This window comes from Spermophilus citellus (assembly GCF_964194105.1).
Source record: "Spermophilus citellus genome assembly, chromosome: X".
NCBI lineage: Eukaryota > Metazoa > Chordata > Mammalia > Rodentia > Sciuridae > Spermophilus > Spermophilus citellus.
The window spans coordinates 79,681,095-79,700,721 of NC_138190.1; positions in this window are offsets into that span (position 1 = coordinate 79,681,095).

The following is a 19,627-nucleotide window of genomic DNA, read 5'->3' on the forward strand; positions in this document are numbered from 1 at the left end:
GCATTGTAGATGTTATTCTTTTTTTTAAAAAATATTCTTTTTTAGTTGTCTTTGGACACAATACCTCTATATTTATTTTTATGTGGTGCTGAGGATCAAACCCAGGGCCTCACATGTGCCAGGCGAGCACTCTACTGATGAGCCATGACCCCAGCCCCCTGTTGATGTTATTCTTGACACTAGGTTTTTACTTTAATGTTGTACCTGGTTTACTGCTGTTTGTTGGTGGTGTTGTTTTTACTTCCCCCTTTATTCAAGGTATTAGAATTATAACATGACATTTTGAGTTATGGGGGTAAATTCTCTGCCACAGATCTACACTCCCATCCCCAGTAAGAGATAACATACCTTGCTACACACACAATATAACCTTGCAAAAACATTGGCAAATCCTTTAACACCAAGAATAGTGAAGATTAAAACACCAAAATAATTACCAGGACCCAGGTAGACATGAATGGGGAACATGAAGACCAACTCCTGGACATCTGCTCCTACAGTAACAGCAGAGAGAAATAACATAGACTGGGGATACCACACCTATAAAGATTGTCAACCTAGGGCTCTCCCATACAAATTCAGAAGATAAATTGTTGACAGATTAGAGGAGTAATCACAAAGAATGTACCCCATATACTCTGTTATTCACAATTTTCTGATCCACTAGAAGGACTCTACTCATGCAAGACCTTAGTTGAATCCTTAGGCTCCAGCAGAGTACATACTGTGCCAACGTTAAGTAATCAGCATGATAGAAGCAGCAGGGAAACTATACTATAAAATCCATGTGGAATTATATTAAACAATACATAGGAATTTGATACATTGTACAGAAAATGTTGTACCCTAAAAAGGCATTCACATAAAAGTGTGAGAAAAATCCAAATCAACAGATGTACAAATCTCAGCATAGAAGTGTAAGAGATATGAAAAACAAGTACTTGCTAAGATTCAGAGTTCACCAGCTACTGACTTCAAAAATATTGAAACATATTAAATGTGAAGTAAAGAATGACTATGTTATACATCCATAAATAACAAGAAAACATAGAAAAAATAACTGAATAAATTAAGGAGGACAGTATAGAATGTGAATAAAATATTCTATAAAGAGAGATTAGAGGTTCATAACCCACTTCAATCTAATGTATGAAATATGATATGTCAAGAGCTTTGTAATGTTGTGAACAACCAATAAAAAAAATAAAACTGACAAGAGATGAAAAAAAAGAGATAAAGATATTTTAAAAGAGTCATATAGAAAAATAACCACATTGAAATGAAAAGTTTATTAAGTCAAATTTAAAAAATGTGGAAATACAAACCAATGAACTAGATCAAGTGGAAGACAGAATTTTGGGGACTTGAAAACAAGATTGAAAAACTAGAAAATTCGGAGAGTAATAAAGGAAAAAAATAAGAAAAATAGGAACAGCATATATAAGATCCCTAAAAAAAAATTAAGAAGACTAATCTACGATTTGTGTGCCTTTAAAGGAGTAGAGATAAATGACAATGACAGAAAACCTATTCAATAAAATAATAGCCAAAAAATAATCTTGTGCATGAGATTAATACTCAAGTATTAGAGAAATTTACAGCCCCAAGTAGACATAACCAGAAAAGAGCCTCTCCAGGATATATTATACATAAAATGCCAAAAATTCAAAATAAAAAAAAGATTATTAAAAAATCAAAAACTGCAAGAGAGACACTACAAGTCACTTATAAAAGTTAGCTGTATCAGAATAAGATCAGATTTCTTAGCAGAAAGGTATAAAATGATACTTTCTAGCATTAAAAGAGAATAAATATCAACATATATTGTTATATCCAACAAAATTATCTTTCATAATAAATGAAAAAATAAAGGCCTTGCAAGATAAAATAAAGGAATTCATAAACATTAAGTCAAGATTGAAGATACTTAAAGTAATACTGTACAGAGAAGAGGAAAGTGAAGACAACCATGAGAGCAAGGGAAAGAACAAATATCAATAGAAGAGGACATATGCAAATGTGGAATCGGAAGGAATAATATATTAGAAATACAACAGTATGGTATAAATGATCTTAAAATTTTGATTAAAATACATACTCATGGATTCCGGTAAAAAAGAAGACTCAACTTTTTCGTGCCTGAAAGAAACATATCTTTTTGGCAAAAAAAAAAAAAAAAAAAAAATCCAGAGACTGAAAGTGAAAGGTTAGAAAATAATGTTCCATGAAAATGGATTCTGAAAGAAAGAAGGAGCCACTCTTGTTTATGACAAAGCAAACTTCCAAACAAAATTAGAACAGACAAAAAAGGTTGTGGTTACATATTGGTAAGGAAACAAACCATCAAGAAAATATAAAAATTGTAAATAGATATGTACTGAATGTTGGTGCACCCAATTTTCTGAAACAAACACAAGGTGATATAAAGGAACAGATAAGCTCCAGTACAATAGTAGTGGGTGATTTCAACATCCCAATTAGCTGGGCATGGTGGTGCATGCTCCCAGTGGCTCAGGAGGCAGGAGGATCTTGAGTTCAAAGCCAGCCTCAGTAACAGTGAGGTGCTAAGCAACTCAGTGAGACCCTGACTCTAAATAAAATACAAAATAGGGCTGGGGATGTGACTCAGTGGCCTAGTGCCCCACAGTTCAATCCTGAGTACCCCCGCAAAAAAATCCTAATTATAGAAATAAGTCATCCAAACAAAAAAATAAAAAAATAATCAGAATTAATTTATACCATAGAACAAATGTACTCAACAATCACATACATTATTTTCAAGATGGCAGAATAGGGAAGACCACTTTTCTGGCTGCTTCATAGCACGAAACCAATAAATCAGACAGCTTCTCAGTATGTGGGTGAACAAATAAAGGGGGGAGGTCCTTACTAGAATTGAATACCAGAAACTCAAAGAAGATCAGAGACTCTGAAGGTTGGATATGATAAAATAAGTAAAAAAATAGAATATACTCTAATACCTGGAGACAACATAATACACTATTGAATGACCACTGTATAGCAGAAGAAATCAGGAATGAAATTAAAAAAAAATACTTAGTGGTAAATGAGAATAGTGACAAAATTTATCAAAATCTCTGGGATACTGTAAAGGCAGTTCTAAGAGGAAAGTTCATTGCATTGAGCTCATTCATTAAAGAATAGAAAGTCTCCAAATGAATAACCTAGAAGTACTTCTCAAAGCCTTGGAAAAAAGAAGAACAAGTCAACAACAAAAGCAGTAGATGACTGGGAATAATTAAAATCAGAGGTGAAATCAATGAAATTAAAAAAAAAATAAGTGAAACAAAAAGTTTGTCCTTTAAAAATAAATAAAATTGACAAACTCAGCCAAGATAATGAAGAGAGAGAGAAAACTCAAATTACTAAAATTCATGCTGAGAAAATTATGAGGAAATATTATGACAGACACTTCTTAAATATAGACAATAATCAGAAACTATTTTGAACACTTATACATCAATAAAATAGAAAATCAAGAAGACATCCACAAATTTCTAGAGAAATATAGCCAATCCAAGTTGAATCAGGAGGACATAGAAAATTTAAGCAGATTGATTTCAAACAATGAAATTAAGACCCCATCAAAAGCCTACCAACAAAGAGAAGCCCAACAGCAGACAAATTCTCAGCTGGGTTCTATGAGACCTTCAAAGAAGAAATAACACCAATCTTCCTCAAATTATTTCATGAAATAGAAAAAGATGCAACCCTGTCAAACTCACCCTATGAAGCCAAAACTAGATGCATAAGGAAAGAAAACTTCAGACCAATATTCCTGATGAACGTAGCAGCAAAGATTCTTAATTAAATACTGGCAAATCTCACTGAAAAGCATATTAAAAAGATAGTGTACCATGATCAAGTGGGTTTCATCCAAGGGATGTAAGGTTGGTTCAACATACATAATTATTAAACATAATTCACCACATCAATAGACTTAAGGATAAGAATCACATGATTATCTCAATAGATGCAGAAAAAAGCATTCAACAAAATCCAGCATCCATTCATGTTCAAGACACTACAAAAACAGATAGTAAGAACATACCTCAACATTGTAAAACACAAGGTGAACATCATTCTAAATGGAGAAAAATTGAAAGCATTCTCTCTAAAAACTGAAAAAAAAAACAGGGATGCTCTATTTCACTGATTCTATTAAACATAATCCTTGGAACCTGTGCCAGAGCAATTAGGCAAAATAAAGAAATTAGAAACATAAAATAGGAAAAGAAGATCTCAAACTATTCTTATTTGATGATGACAGGGTTCTATATTTAAAAGACCCAATAAACTCCACCAGAAAACATGTAGAACTCATAAATGTATTCAGCAAAACAGCAGGATATAAAATTAACACCCATAAATCAATTGTGTTCACATACACCAATGATGAATCAAGTGAAAGAGAAATTAGGAAAACTATCCAATTCACAATAACCTCAAAAAAGTAAAATACTGGGAATCAATCTAAAAAAAGTGATGAAAGACCTCTATAATTAAAACTACAGAACTCTAAAGAAAGAAATTGAAGACCTTAGAATATCGAAAGATCTCCCATGTTCTTGGATAGAATTAATACTATCAAAATGGCCATACTACCAAAATCGCTACTCAGATTCAATACAATTCTTGTTAAAATCCCAATGATGTTCTTCACAGAAATAGAAAAGGCAGTCATGAAATTTATTTGAAAAAAAAAAAAAACAAGAGGTCCAGAATAGCCTGTAGAGAGCAAACTTCCTCCACCACCAAATTCCAATTTAAATGGAATCATACTCTCCAGATGATTCAAGACCAATCTTGTTTGAGAATCATTGATCTAAATGCGACAGCAGAGGAAGCAGAGGTGAGTGAATCTCAGAGGACACTGAGAATGCAAAAAACTCCCTCCCTGTTTGGGGGCATTTTTTTTTTCATTTGTGTAAAAGTTATCAGTAGTACTACATAATCTTTTATTTCGCTTACAGCTTAACTCTGTGCATGAGAGTGGTCCAAGGTATTCTGGTCTTATTCACTTAGCTCTTTATAGAGAACCAGTATTGGGTTATCCATATGTTCCAAAGCATTCAGCACTTTCTAGAATTAGACTTGTCTAAGCATCATTTTTTGTCCACTACAGAGTCATAACAGAGCCAATGGAAATTTACTATTTATAAACAAAGAAATTATATGATCAAAAACCTACCTTGACCAGAAAGTGTTCACTACTGCCCAGCTTTCCAATCTTCTGTACTCTGATAATTTTTCTTTCCTTGTTTTAAAATGTGTGCACTTAATTTTTGTTATATGTCATTTATATTAGTTTATTCTGTGTTTCTTTAAAAATTACCTGAGACTGGGTAATCTATAAGTAAAGAGGTTTATATGGATCATGATCCTATTGGCTGGAAGGTTCAAACAGTAAGGCAACAGCAACTTGGGGAGGGACCATTGCTATATCACAACATGGTGAAGAAACAGAAAGGGAATTAACCCTGCAGAATAAACACAAGGAATTGCTACTCCCAAATGCATGGAATTGTTACTAAGTATCCCGTGGGCAGCTCCTTTCCCACCCTTTGGTAACATAGACAAGATAAGAGGAGGACAGGGCATGATACGAAAGAAAACATAAAATCTATAAAGGGGCAAGATACCACTACTCCCATGAATACCAGATCTTGTGCCCACTGGTGAAATTTTTCTGTTCTATCCTTTAAATAAAACTTCTTTTCTACTCTTGCCTTTGTGTTTCTCAGGTGTTTAATCTTCAACACCTGGGGAGTAAGGAACCAATCCTGATTTTCAAGACCAGTATCATAGGGACCAATTTTCCAGCACATGAACTTCTGAGGGATATTCTCAAATTATATCCAAATATAAGACCCTTGAAATTTTACTACATACGCTTACTTAAAATGTTTTTTTAAAAACCTTAATCTGTGAAATATGGTATATTAAGAACTATGTAATGTTTTGAACAACCAACAATAAAATAAAAAATAAAAAATAAAAGAAAAGAAAAAAAAAACCTTAACCAGCTTCTCAAACAATAAATGAACCTTAAAACACTTTTACTCCAATAGCATTCTTTCTAAATTATTGTTTTTCTGTCATTTGGAAACCCCATAAAAGTAGACATTATTCTTAACTTTACAAATTACTTATTTATATCCATCTAAATATTACCAGATTCCTAATTCTCTTTACCTATTGTGTCACTAACATTTCTTCTGGAATTACTTTATTTTGACATGGGTATATCCTTTGTAAGTTCCTTTAGAAATGGCCTATTAGGGTAAATTATTAAGAGTTCTTTATTTCACATTTGTCCTCAACAATCATTTTTGACTACTTATTTCTAGGTTAAAAGTTATTTTCTCATAGAACTTCAAATATATGAATTGGGATTGTGGTTCAGTGGTACAGCATTCACCTGGCATGTGTGAGGCCTGGATTCAATCACCAAAGAAATACAATTTCAAATACATAAACTTTCATCTACCTTCCATTGTTACTTTAATATGTAGGCTGTCAGTTTATCATTGCATGTGATCTATTTTTCCATTCTAATTTCTCTTCAGAGTTTCTTGCCAGGTGTAAGCCCAGTGACTTTGGAAGCTGAGGCAGGAAGATCAAAAGTTCAAGGCCAGCTTCAGCAATTTAGGGAGACCCTCAACAATATAATGTAATCCTATCTCAAATAAAAAAAAAATAAGGACTGTAGCTCAGTGTAGAGTGCTCCTGGGTTCAATCTCCAGTATCATGAAAACTGTTTCTCTTTGTTTTGAGAATGTTACCAAATGACTAGACAATGTATGCTTTTTTTTCTCTCTTATTGTGTTGAGAATTGAACCAGAGCCTCATGCATGCTGAGCACATGCTGTCTCATTGAGCTATATCCCCAAGCCCTGGACATGCTTTTCTAGTTTGCTAATATTTTATTTAAGTCCATCTAATTCATTTAGCACATACATTAATTTTTGCAAATAATAACTTTTTCAATGTTATTAATTTCATTTGATTTTATATATACATATATATATAACATGTATTTTTATTTAATGATTTTTAGAGTTCATTTTACATTTCATAAAGCATTTGTACATTTTTTTCATAATCTGTATCTGATCATTCTAATAACTGAAGGAATTGGAGTCTAAATTTCTACTTTGTTTTTATCTGTTAACAATCACTCATAATGGTTTTGTCCCTATGTATTTGGTGACCTTCTATTGTGAGCCCACATTCTATTCATCTTTATCTGTGATAGTGTTTAAATTGAAGATGGCTTTCTCTAGAGATCTGTACTTGCCTCTGTGTGGGGGACTAATTTAGTTCCTCTTTGGGGTGATACATTTTTAAGATTTGTTCAGCACACTTTTTGTTATATCTGTATTTACTTAATTTTATGTAGTGCTGAGGATTGAACCCAATGTTGCACATATGCTAGGCAAGTGTTCTACCACTGAGCTATAACCACAGCCTCTGGGGTGATACTTTTTTTAATGTCCCAAGCTTTAATTTCAGTCCTTTTGCTTGATACTGACCCAAAGTTAGTATCCTTGTCTATTTCAGTGATAGTAATAACAGTCCTCATATGTAAATCATATTTCTGCTTGCTTGTTGCTAGCTGCACAGTTTCAGCTTTATTATTTTGGGGTTATGGGCCAGCAAGGAGGACACCTTTAATTTTTCTCATACTTTCTAAGCTCAGCAATACATTCAACGTATGTTTTATTCAGGATATAATTGATCTATTATGAAGAAGCCCTCAAGATTATTTCTAGTTCCCCACACTGATAGAAGTTCTCTTCTCACTCTAGCTTTAATTTACAGGAATCGGATTTCTGCTCTCACTTTTTATCTGAAATTTTTAATACCAAGGTCACCCAAGAATTTCATAATGCTAAATCTAAAAGACTTCTGTCCTTGTTCATATTGACCTTCCAACCATACTAGAGTATCTCATAGTTTCCTTGGTAAGTTCTTTTTTGACTTTTTAAAATTTATTTATTTATTTATTTATTTATTTGTTTGTTTGTTTATTTATTCATTCATTCTAATTGGGTATATATGACAGCAGAATGCATTTTGATTCATTGTACACAATTGCAACACACTTTTTCCTTTCTCTGGTTGTATACAATGTAGCATCACACCATATGTTCAGCCATACATGGTAAGTTCTTTTTATATCATTTATCCCTTAAATGTTAATCTTTCTTAGGATTTAAATCTTAACTCTTTTCCTTTTAAACTCACATAATTTATATTATGCATAAGATCCTTTTTTGTGTGTTTTTAGCTACCATCTATATACATATGGCCACCAACACAGTGTCTTCATCTCAGATAATATCTATCCAACTGCCTATTCTACTTGAATGTTCCATAGTTAGCTCATATTGAATATGTTTAAAACATAAATATCATCTTGATTTCTGTGCTCTCTATCCAAGTTGCACAGGCCAGAAACCACACCATTATTCATAATACTTCCTTCTCCCAAATATTTCATATTCAAAAAAACAGAGTCAGACTTTTCTACATCTCTTGATACATTTACTTTTCTCCACCCTCAATGACACTGTTCTAGTACTGAAAAGTCACTTAGTGAAAAGTTACTTAGTGTTGCTTAAATATTTAAAAATTTAGATCTGAAAATTAACTTAATGGATCTTCTACCAATGAATATCATTTTGAATGATGAAAATGTATATCTTAAGGGGGGGGAAGAAAAGAAGAGGGGGCATCTAGCCCTTGTTTCTGCGGTTCAATCTATTTCTGCTGCTGCCATCTAGTGTTATGTCTGAACTTTTTGCTTGCTTTTTAGCATTAATGTGCATCTTTCTATATCTCTAAATGCCACTACATGAAGGGATATGGATATTCTAATTTCCCTGTCCAATGTTCTTTCTAATTCACCATATTTAGTATCAAATAGGACACAATCATTACAACTGTAGTTCCCATTTGTTTTGGTCCTTGTATTTGACTTAAGTATTTACATACTTTAGCATCCCAAATACTTCCTTATAGCAGTATTTGATTATGCAGTGACTAAAAATTTTCTAAAGCAAATAATCATAGAACATCAGAGTTGGAAAGTATTTTCAGTCCTAGAAGATTCCCAGGAAGTGATTTGGAGGGTAATGGGAATTCTTCACTATCAAGCCCTGCACCTCCCATTCTTTCCTCACCATATAGACACATACCTCTTTATCTATAACACTATTTTATGGCTTTTATTTATTCTCCTTGGGTCCTATATAAGTTATTTCTTCTGTATCAAGTTTGTCCCAAGTAAAGATTCTACTCCTTAAAAATTGAGAATCTAACACCATTCATATTAAAAATGCTGGAAAAGCAAGGATTGAAGGAATTTACCTTAACATCATAAAGGCCATTTTCAACATACCCAAAGCCAACACAATACTAAATGGATAAAAATTAAAAGCATTCCCTTTAAAATCAGTAACAAGACAAGACTATCTCCTCTCACTACTCCTCTTTAATATAGTCCTCAAGGGCTGGGGATGTGGCTCAAGCGGTAGCGTGCTCGCCTGGGGCCCGGGTTTGACCCTCAGCACTACATACCAACAAAGATGTTGTGTCCGCCGAGAACTAAAAAATAAATATTAAAAAAATTCTCTCTCTCTCTCTCTCTCTCTCTCTCTCTCTCTCCTCTCTCTCTCTAATATATATATATATATATATATATATATATATATATATATATATATAGTCCTCAAAACATTAGCCAATCAGGTAAGAAAATGAAATCAATTGGATACAAATAGGAAATGAAGAAATCAAACTATCTCTGTTTGCCAACAATATGATCCTATATATAGAAGACAAAAAAACTCCCCCAGAAGACTTCTAGAGATTATAAATGAGTTTAACAAAGTGGCAGGAGGGCTGGGGATGTGGCTCAAGCCATAGCGCTCGCCTGGCATGTGTGTGGCCCGGGTTCGATCCTCAGCACCACATACCAACAAAGATGTTGTGTCCGCCGAGAACTAAAAAATAAATATTGAAAATTCTCTCTCTCTCTCTCCTCTCTCACTCTCTCTTTAAAAAAAAAAAAAAACAAAGTGGCAGGATACAAGATCAATACCCATGAATCTATAGTGTTCCTATACTTGAAAAGTGATCCATCAGAGGGAAAAATCAGAAAAACCATCCCATTCACAATAACCTCAAAAAAATTAAATACTTTGTAACTAATCTAACTAAGGACATAAAAGATCTCTACAAAGAAAATTATGGAATATTGAAGAAAGAAATTGATGAATACCTTAGAAGATGGGAAGACACCCCATGTTTTTGGATAGACAGAATCAATATGAAATATGAAGAGTCCTTGGAAAACTGAGAATGGAACCACCATTTGACCAGCTATCCCATTCCTCAGTCTATACCCAAAGGACTTAAAAACAGAATACTATAGGGACACAGCCACATCAATGTTTATAGCAGTACAATTCACAATAGCTAAACTGTGGAAGCAACCTAGATGCCCTTCAGTAGATAAATAGATAAAGAAACTGTGGTACATATACACAATGGAATATTACTCAGCATTAAAAGAGAATAAAGTTATGGCATTTGCAGGTAAATGGATGGAGTTAGAGAATATCATGTTAAGCGAAACAAGCCAATCTCAAAAAAACAGGAGCTGAATGTTTTCTGTGATAAATGGGGGCAGGTGGGAAGAGTTGAGGAACTTTGGTTGGGGCAAAGGGGAGGAGGAGGGAGCAAAGGGGAAGGAAAGATGGTGGAATGAGACAGACATGGTTACCCTAGGTACATGTATGATTGCACAAATGGTGTGATGTTACTTCATGCACAACCAAAGAAGTAAAAAATTCTGCTCCATTTGTGTGCAATGAATCAAAGAGCTTTCTACTGTTTTGTATAACTGATTAAAACTAATAAATAAATTTTTAAAAAAGAAGGGCATGGCAGTGGAAAGTAGCTTAGGTCAGGGCAACAAGGAAGAAGAAAGAGAGTTCTGCTCACCAGAAACAAAACAGAAACCCCAAAGTCACATCCCTAATGACCTACCCACTCCAGCCACATTCTATCTGCCTGAAATTATTGTCCAGTCAATCCATATCAGTGATTAGTTTACATCTCTCATAATCTAATATTTCACCTCTGAAATTTCTTGCATTGTCTCACACATGAGCTTTAGAGGGATACCACATATCCAAATCATAAGAATGTTGCAGTAGGAGAACAGGATTGGATTTAAATTTTTTGCAAACAGTTTTTCTGGGCATGCTGATGTACGATTATAATCCCAGTGACTCAGGAGGATTAAGCAGGAGGATTACAAGTTTGAGGCCAGCCTTAGCAATTTAGTAAGTCCTTGATCAAGTTATCAAAATCCTGTCTCAAAATATAAAATTAAAAAGCTGGGGGATGTAGCTTAGTGGTAAAGCTCCCTTGGATCAATCTCAAGTATAAAAAAATAAGTAAAAATATAATGGACTGAGAATGTAGCTCAGTTATAAAATGCGCCCAACTTCAATTCCCAGTACTTCAAAAAATAAATAAATAAAAATAAACAAAGCATTTTGTATTATAGTTTTAGGGGTAAAGCTTTAGGAACTATGGTTCAGGGGAAGATAATATACCATTTATGAATTGCAGTACAAAGATAGAGGCCTCAGCATGTTCCAGATTTGATTTGATGAGATTTGGAGTCAGAAAATTATCAGTACAGTCAGTACAGTCATTTCATGCCCTCATATTCACTCCTTTACCCAAGTCACTTTCTTGTTCTGCATTAGCAGAAAGGAAGGAACAATGAGTGTTAGAAGGTTGTAATGTGACCTTAGGTGGAGGAAACAAATGAGTTCCTAATAGCCGCTGGAATAATGGAAACATGTAGTCCTTGAAGAACTGCCACATAATCTATTTGATGATATTCAGTAACAATCTCACATTGCTATATTATGTGATAAATGAGGAACACCCCCTCCTACCCTTATTTTCAAAGGTGGGGATACAAGAGCAATATTGAAACTAAATGATGACATCCTTGGGTTAATATCTCAAACCCTAAGTCATTTTGTCCTAAATTTGAACATACAGGGGAAAGTGTCTTTTATAAATTATCTGTAGTAGCCAAGTTCTTATTTCTATTTTGCACACACATATTTCTGGATACCACAAATAATTCTTTCACACTATTATTGGTGGTTGACTGAGATCTGGTAAAGGTGTGAATTAAGGGTGATGGTGAAAAATTATCAGAAGAAAATGGCATTCCTCTAAGTTATCATTTTTGTTTTGTTTTGAAATTTTCAATTGTAGGTATAATGGGAAAATATTTAAAAGATGCTGAAATAAATGCTAAACTTAATCAAAAGCTTATTTAACTTTAAAGGAAATCTGATTTTATTAGTTTATTCTTATTCAAAGCGTTATACATTTTAATACCTTTATTGAAATACAACTTAAAGTTCATTTTTTAATATGTACATTTCAATGGTTTTCAGTTTATTTACAGAGTTGTGCTCTTTGAAGTGATGAACATGATTGATAAAATCTTAACCAAATTAACCAAAAGGAGAGAGAAGACCCAAATCCACTCAAAGTGGATCAAAGACCTAGGAATTAGACTAGAAACACTGCAACAGTTAGGAGAAAACACAGGGTAACATTCCACCATGTCAGTATAGGCATTGACTTCCTAAATAAAACTCAAGAAAGAAAACAAAGAATTAATAAACGAACGACGTCAAATTAAAGTTTTTACACAGCAAAGAAAAGCATTAAGGACATGAAGAGACAACCTACAGAATGAAAAAAAAAATGCCAATTACTCTTCCAACAGGGGAAATGTTTGACATTCTGAAATCCATAAGTAACATAACTTTTTAGTTTGGAAAGTTCAAAAAGAAGAAACTAAGAGCAAACACAAGGAAGGAAATAGTATAGAGACAAAGCTGAAATAAACAAAATAAGAACCACAAAAGCAATAGAGAATATTAATGAAACTAAAAATTGACTATGGAAAGATAACAAAATTGACAACATTTAGCTATACTAATGGAAGAAAATGAACAGAAAAACATTCAAATTATTAAAATCAGGAATATAAGACAGAACATAATTACGTACCTCAAAGCAAACAAAAAGATTATTAGGGAATAATAAAAAATGGTGTATTAGTCTGGTAGTGCTCTTATAACAAAATACCACAAATTTGGTAGCTGAAACAATAGAAATTTATTTTCTCATAGTACTAGAGGCTGAAAGTAAGATCAGAGCTCCTAAGAGACTGGCTTTTCCTAAGTCCTCTCTTCTTAATTGGCAGATGTCAGGGAAGGGTGGGAGGGTGGTATCTCTTATAAGGACCCTGTCACCAATCATATGAGACTAGAGTGTCACTCTTGTGACTTCATTGAACCTTAATTTGCTCCTTAAAGGCCCTATCATCAAATGATAGTCCCATGGAAGATGAGAGAGTTGATATCCAGTATGGAAATTAGGGGAAGTCAGAATTCTGTCTATAACAAAGAGATACAAATTAGATAACTTACATGAAATGAACATTTCCTGGAATGACATAAACTACCAAAACCAACTAAAATTCATAAAAAATCTGGATAGACATATAACAAGAGATTGAATCAGTAATTAAAAAAAATCCACAAAGAAAATACCAGTCATAGATGGATTCACTGGTGAAACCTACCAAATATTAAAAAAAATTAACACTAATCCTTCATAAACTATTGTAGAGAGTAGAAAAGAAAGAAAAACCTTCTAGCCCACTTTAAGAAGCTGGTATTAGAAAAAATTACCAAAAATACTAGTAAACCAGATCTAGTGTTCTCTCTCTCTCTCTCTCTCTCTCTCTCTCTCTCTCTCTCTCTCTCTCACACACACACACACACACACACACACACACACACATGCAGGTGAGATTTGTCCTAGAAAAGTGGGTTGGTTTAAATGTGAAAATTAGTGTAATACATAACACTAACATAATAAAATAAAAGCCATATGATCATTTCATTAGAATCAGAATAAAACATTTCACAAAACTCAACACCATGATAAAACTTGAAGCAAAATAAATATTGATGGAAACTTCTTCAATAGATGTTATAATGAATACCAATGAAAATTCCATACCTAAAATCATATTTAAATGTGAATTATACAGTGGTTTCCCCTTATGATCAGGGGATCCCTATAAGACAGAATTTCTGTTCTTCTTCTATTCAGCATTGTCCTGCAGGTCGTACCATGGGCAGTTAGTTAAGAAAAGGGGAAAAATCATCCAGAGTAGAAAAGGAGGAGAAAAACCAAGCCGAGTGCTTTGACTCATGCCTTTAATCCCAGCAAATGATGAGGCTGAAGCACAAGAATCACAAGTTCAAGGATGTATCACCACACCCTGTTCCTTGATGTCTTTGGTTTTGGTATCAGGATGATTCTGGGATCAGAAGAATGAATTTGGGAGTGTTCCCTCCCTTTTTATTTCATGGAATAATTTGAGAAACATTGGCATTAGTTCTTCTTTAAAGGTCTGGTAAAAGTCAGCTGAGAATCCATCCAGTTCCAGGGTTTTCTTTGTAGGAATTCTTCATTTTGATGCTTCAGTCTCATTACTTGCTATTGGTTTGTTTGGGTTTTCTATATCCTCTTGGTTCAATATGGGTAGGTCATGTGTGTCTGGAAATTTATCAATATCTTGTATATTTTATAATTATTGGAATAAAATTTTTCAAACTATTTCCCAATGACCATCCATAATTCAGAAAAGAAACCGTAATAATTCTTTTGATTTCTGTGAGGTAATTATGTCCTGTCTTATATTCCCGATTTTAATAATTTGAGTCTCTTTCTCTTCATTGTTTCCATGAGTGTAGCTGAAGTTTTGTTCATTTTATAGATTTTTTCATGGAGCTAATTTTTAGTTTGATTAATATTGTTGCTTTTGTTATTTTATTTCAGCTCTCCTCTTATTTCCTTCCATGCATTGCTTCTAATTTTCTCTTTTCTAATTTACTAAGCTGAAATTTGCATTATTGTTTTTAGAACTTTTTATATAGAAGTATTTTTAATTATTTACTTCCTTTTCAAATTTTCCCCAGTTCCTCCTGTTGTTGGTTTCTAATTTCATTACACTGAGGCAAGAGAACATACTTTGTATGTCTACTGGAACTTTTTAAAATGCTTTGAATGTAGCATATTACAGAAAATATGTTCTAGAAAATGTGCACTTGACAAAAAGGTGCATTCTGCTATTTTGGGAGTGAAACATTCTATACATGTCTTTCTAGTAGGGAGTATAATGTTCACACCTTTTGTATCCTTGTTTTTCTTCTTAGTAATCTTATCCATTATTTTTTTTAAGAGAGAGAGGAGAGAGAGAGAGAGAGAGAGAGAGAGAGAGAGAGAGAGAGAGAGAGAGAGAGAATTTTTAATATTTATTTTTTTAGTTCTCGGCAGACACAACATCTTTGTTGGTATGTGGTGCTGAGGATCGAACCCGGGCCGCACGCATGCCAGGCGAGCACGCTACCGCTTGAGCCACATCCCCAGCCCTCTTATCCATTATTGAAAGTGAGACATTGAGTCTCAAATATTAAACTATTTTCCCTTCAATTCTATTACTTTTTGATGCATGTATTGGGGGCTCTCTTCTCAGGTGCATATACAATTCATAATTTTTATCTCCCTGAGAGACTGACACTTTTATTATTATAAAATGTAACTCCCTAACTCTTTTGGCTAAAGTCAAATTTGCTTATTTTATTAGGCCCTTTTTAATTTATTTTTGCAGGTTGCATTTTTTGCAGTCCTTATACTTTTCATCTATTTATATTTTTGAGCTAAAATATTATTTCATTTAATAGCATATAGTTAGATTTTGGGTTTTGGATTGTAAAAACTACCTTGTGATGGACTTACTTAATCCACTCACATTTGATGTTATTATTTACATGGTTGATTCTCCTCTGTCATTTTTTTCATTTCACTTTATCTTATGACCATGTTGTTAGAAATTGGAATTTTAGATAATGCTTTGTAGCAACTCTGGGTACTGACGACCCCCATCTGGGGACCCGAAATTTTTGATTGTTTATATGTTTAATGATTAACTGAATTTTTAAAAATTCTCTTTTCCCTCCCAGTTGGTGAGAGACTAATGTTGTTACTCAGGGAGACTCAACCTCTGGTATGCCCACACTCTCCCAGGAAGGTCACGGTTTGAGTAGAGTTCTTTTCCCCACCTTTTGAAATCCATTAATTACAGGTTGATTGTTCAACTGCTTTCAACATCATCTTGTGGCATAAAAATATAAATGAATACCATCAAATTCTGGCTCATTTAAAGAAGTCTTTGAAGTCCACGTTTTTTTTTTTTTTGACCCTTGGAAAGCATCTCCCAACTATCCTATTTCCCACTTCTTCCCTGCAAACTAGCCTGTCGACAGTTTAACTTGTATCTTGAACCCCTATCACTGACCTTTCCCCACAATCTCTTTTGTTCTTAAGAACACTCTCAGGCCTGTTATAAATGAAATCAGAAACTGTTTCATGGTCTGCATCCTCCCACAAGCAAGGCTTAAGGATAGGTGATGAAGACAATGGCAAGCTTCTCTCTGACATCACCCCCCCCCCCATTCTAGGGATTGAGTAGTTAGTGGGGGTAGGGCAGCAGCCTGAAGTCTTCTGGCATTAAACAACTATTTCATGAGCCCAGGCAATGGTGATTAGGGCTTGTCATCTGAGCCTGAAACACCAAAGAGAAACATCTTAATTCAAAGAGGGGGAACTTGAAACGACGACAGCGGTCCCATCTGTCAACCTCAATTATTAGATGTTAGCTTCAGCATCACTAGCTTGAGGAAGAGGAATGAATAAATAAGATGCCCACCTATCAGGAAGAAAGCCCATGGCATGGGGCCTGAGGGAGGAGTTGTTCTGTTCTCTACAATAGTAGTCTATAGTGAAGTCTGGGACAGAAGCGGTACAAAAGAGCTGCCTTGTTCAAATACTAGATTCTCACCTTTCTTAATGAGTTTTCATAAAAGAAGTTTCTTCTATTTAATGTTTGTTCTTTGGACCATTTCCAAAGGCTACAAGTGGTTGTAAAAACTACTTTCCTCCAGTTTCACTGAGAAGTGAGTCATCAGAACTCCTTAAACTGTCATACTATTAATCTTTTCAATTACTTTTTTTAACACTTCCTAAGATGTTCAGTCTTCCCTTATTAAAACTGAAGCCTTCAAAGGCAGATCATGGGATACTTGCCTTCAAATAAGCAATTTTTTACCAGTAGGATAGAGGGCTTATCAAGATTCTAAAAAATTGAGACTTCAAGAAAAATGTTTTGGAGATTAGGAAGATAGATAAGGTGTTGTACAGAACTGTGAGTCCCTTTTAATGTTTAACTCAGTCTTGCACAGTTAAAGACAAGTGAAACTAAGGGAAAATAAGCGACTTGATCAGAGCCACTCAGTAAATTTCTGACACAGCTATGACTAAAACTAGTCCAGTGGGTGGTAGTATATATAACATTTAGGCACACGGGCTTTGGAAATAGATCCATTTGTTATCAGTGGGACCTTTGCATCTCTGCGCCTGTTTCTTCATCTGCAAAATGGAGTTAACATCAATAATGTTCCTAATAGGTTTGAAACCTCAGGAAACATTATTACTAATATAATTCTGACATTGAATTGCTACTATCACCACTAATAATCCCTCTGTGAACTCCCTACCTCCAAGGAACAGAAAATCTCACAGGCTTTCACATTTGTTTCCGCCATTTGGAGGCATTTATACCCAAACACAGAACATTCAAATTTTTTATTCCTTATTAACCCTTCAAACCCCATTACCTTCTCTTTTCTAGTTGAGATGAATTTTAAAAGATCCCAAGTGTCTTTCTTCATGACCTTTCTTAGGCCTCACCAAAATGATGGTACTTAACTGTAGGTCAGGCTACTACCATCTAAAGACCAAGCATACAATACCATGTCACTGAATAGTGTCCAACTATCGAAAAAAAATTTCTGATAATAGATTTCTAGTTTATATTCTCCTAATGTAATCAGGGAGCCAAGCTTTCTCTGTTCTATTTTGAGGACTAAAATAAACCAGAACTAACCAGAAACCAGACAGTAAGCCCTAAGAAAATCTGTACACCTTTCTATCTCCTTTTTGATTTTTTACCAAAATAACTCAATAATCTATCTTCTGGAAAGCAATACTTCGCTTCCTCATATAAGGTTCAGAATAAGTAGAAAGTGTTTAGAAGAAAAAGTGGCATTATGAAATATGAATGAGAGAGTCCCACCCCACCTGCCTAACAAGCAAGCTGGCCTGGCAATAGATCCTGTCGCCCTTTCCTCCAAAGTATTCCCACCAACAGAATGGCACCGTTCCCCATCACTTCTGCTGCCACCGCTCCAGTCCAGCTTCAGTATCTCCCCTGGGATTTCTCTAAGAGCCTCCTGACTGATGTCACTACTTCTATTCCTGCCCCTGCAATCTACTTACTGGACCAGAGTGCTCAGAACTCTGCATGGCTCACATCTCACCTAGGAGAGAAGCCCAAGTCCTCAAAATGACCTTCCCTGCTCCAGTTCCTTTGAGCCTTTATCGCGGTCTACCATGCTCCACATTTTACGTATATTGTCCTGTCTTTCCCATTTCAAAATAAGCTCCAGCAGGGCAGGGATTTTTGTGTTTCCTTTGTGCTGCTGTGTCTCCAGGGTATAGAATACTGTCTGGAACCTATTAGGCGCTCAATATTTTTAATGAAATAAAAAAAAAGAAATATGAATGAGATCAATGTAAATGTCATGAACCAAGTTCAAGTTCAGCACACCTAATGGCTTTTAAAATCCATTGCAAAACCTTGAGAATAAACAGTGAATGTTTTGACTTTAATTACTTGAATTTTTCCCATAATAATATACCAAGGGTTCGAGTTAACTGTAGTGTATCTATAAGCCTATTCAAAGCCTTACCAATCACCACCCTGTCCCAATCTTAAATAAGAAAAAAAAAGCCATTAAAATTATTTGATAGGATTGAATACAAAAATTGAGATAGTAAATGTCTTTTTTGGATCTTGGATCAAAAAATAAATGAGTGCAAAGATGGAGTGAAATTAGATAATGAACAAAATTCAGAAGTAGTTCAAATAACATATATGTTTCCACATATACACAATCCCAAGGAGTAGGGTTCTCTGGTGCACACCTGTAATCCTAGCTACTTGGGAGGCTGATGCAGGGGATTGCAAGCCTAAGGCCAGCCTAGCCAATTTAGTGAGACCCTATCTCAAATAAAACAATTATTCAGCCGTAAAGAAAACTAAAACTATATATTTTCAGGAAAATGGATGGAAATCAAAACATTATGTTAAGCAACATAAGTCAAAATCAAGGGGTTGTATGTTTCCTCTCATATGTGGAAGTTAGAAGAGGAAAAAAGAAAAGACAGGTACAGGGATCTCGTGAAAATCAAAGAGAGATCAGTAGAGTACACAAACCAGAGGAGGAAGAAGAAAAGGAAGAGGGGAAATGGAAATTATATCGGCCAAAATTATATTACAAAATTGTGTGCATGT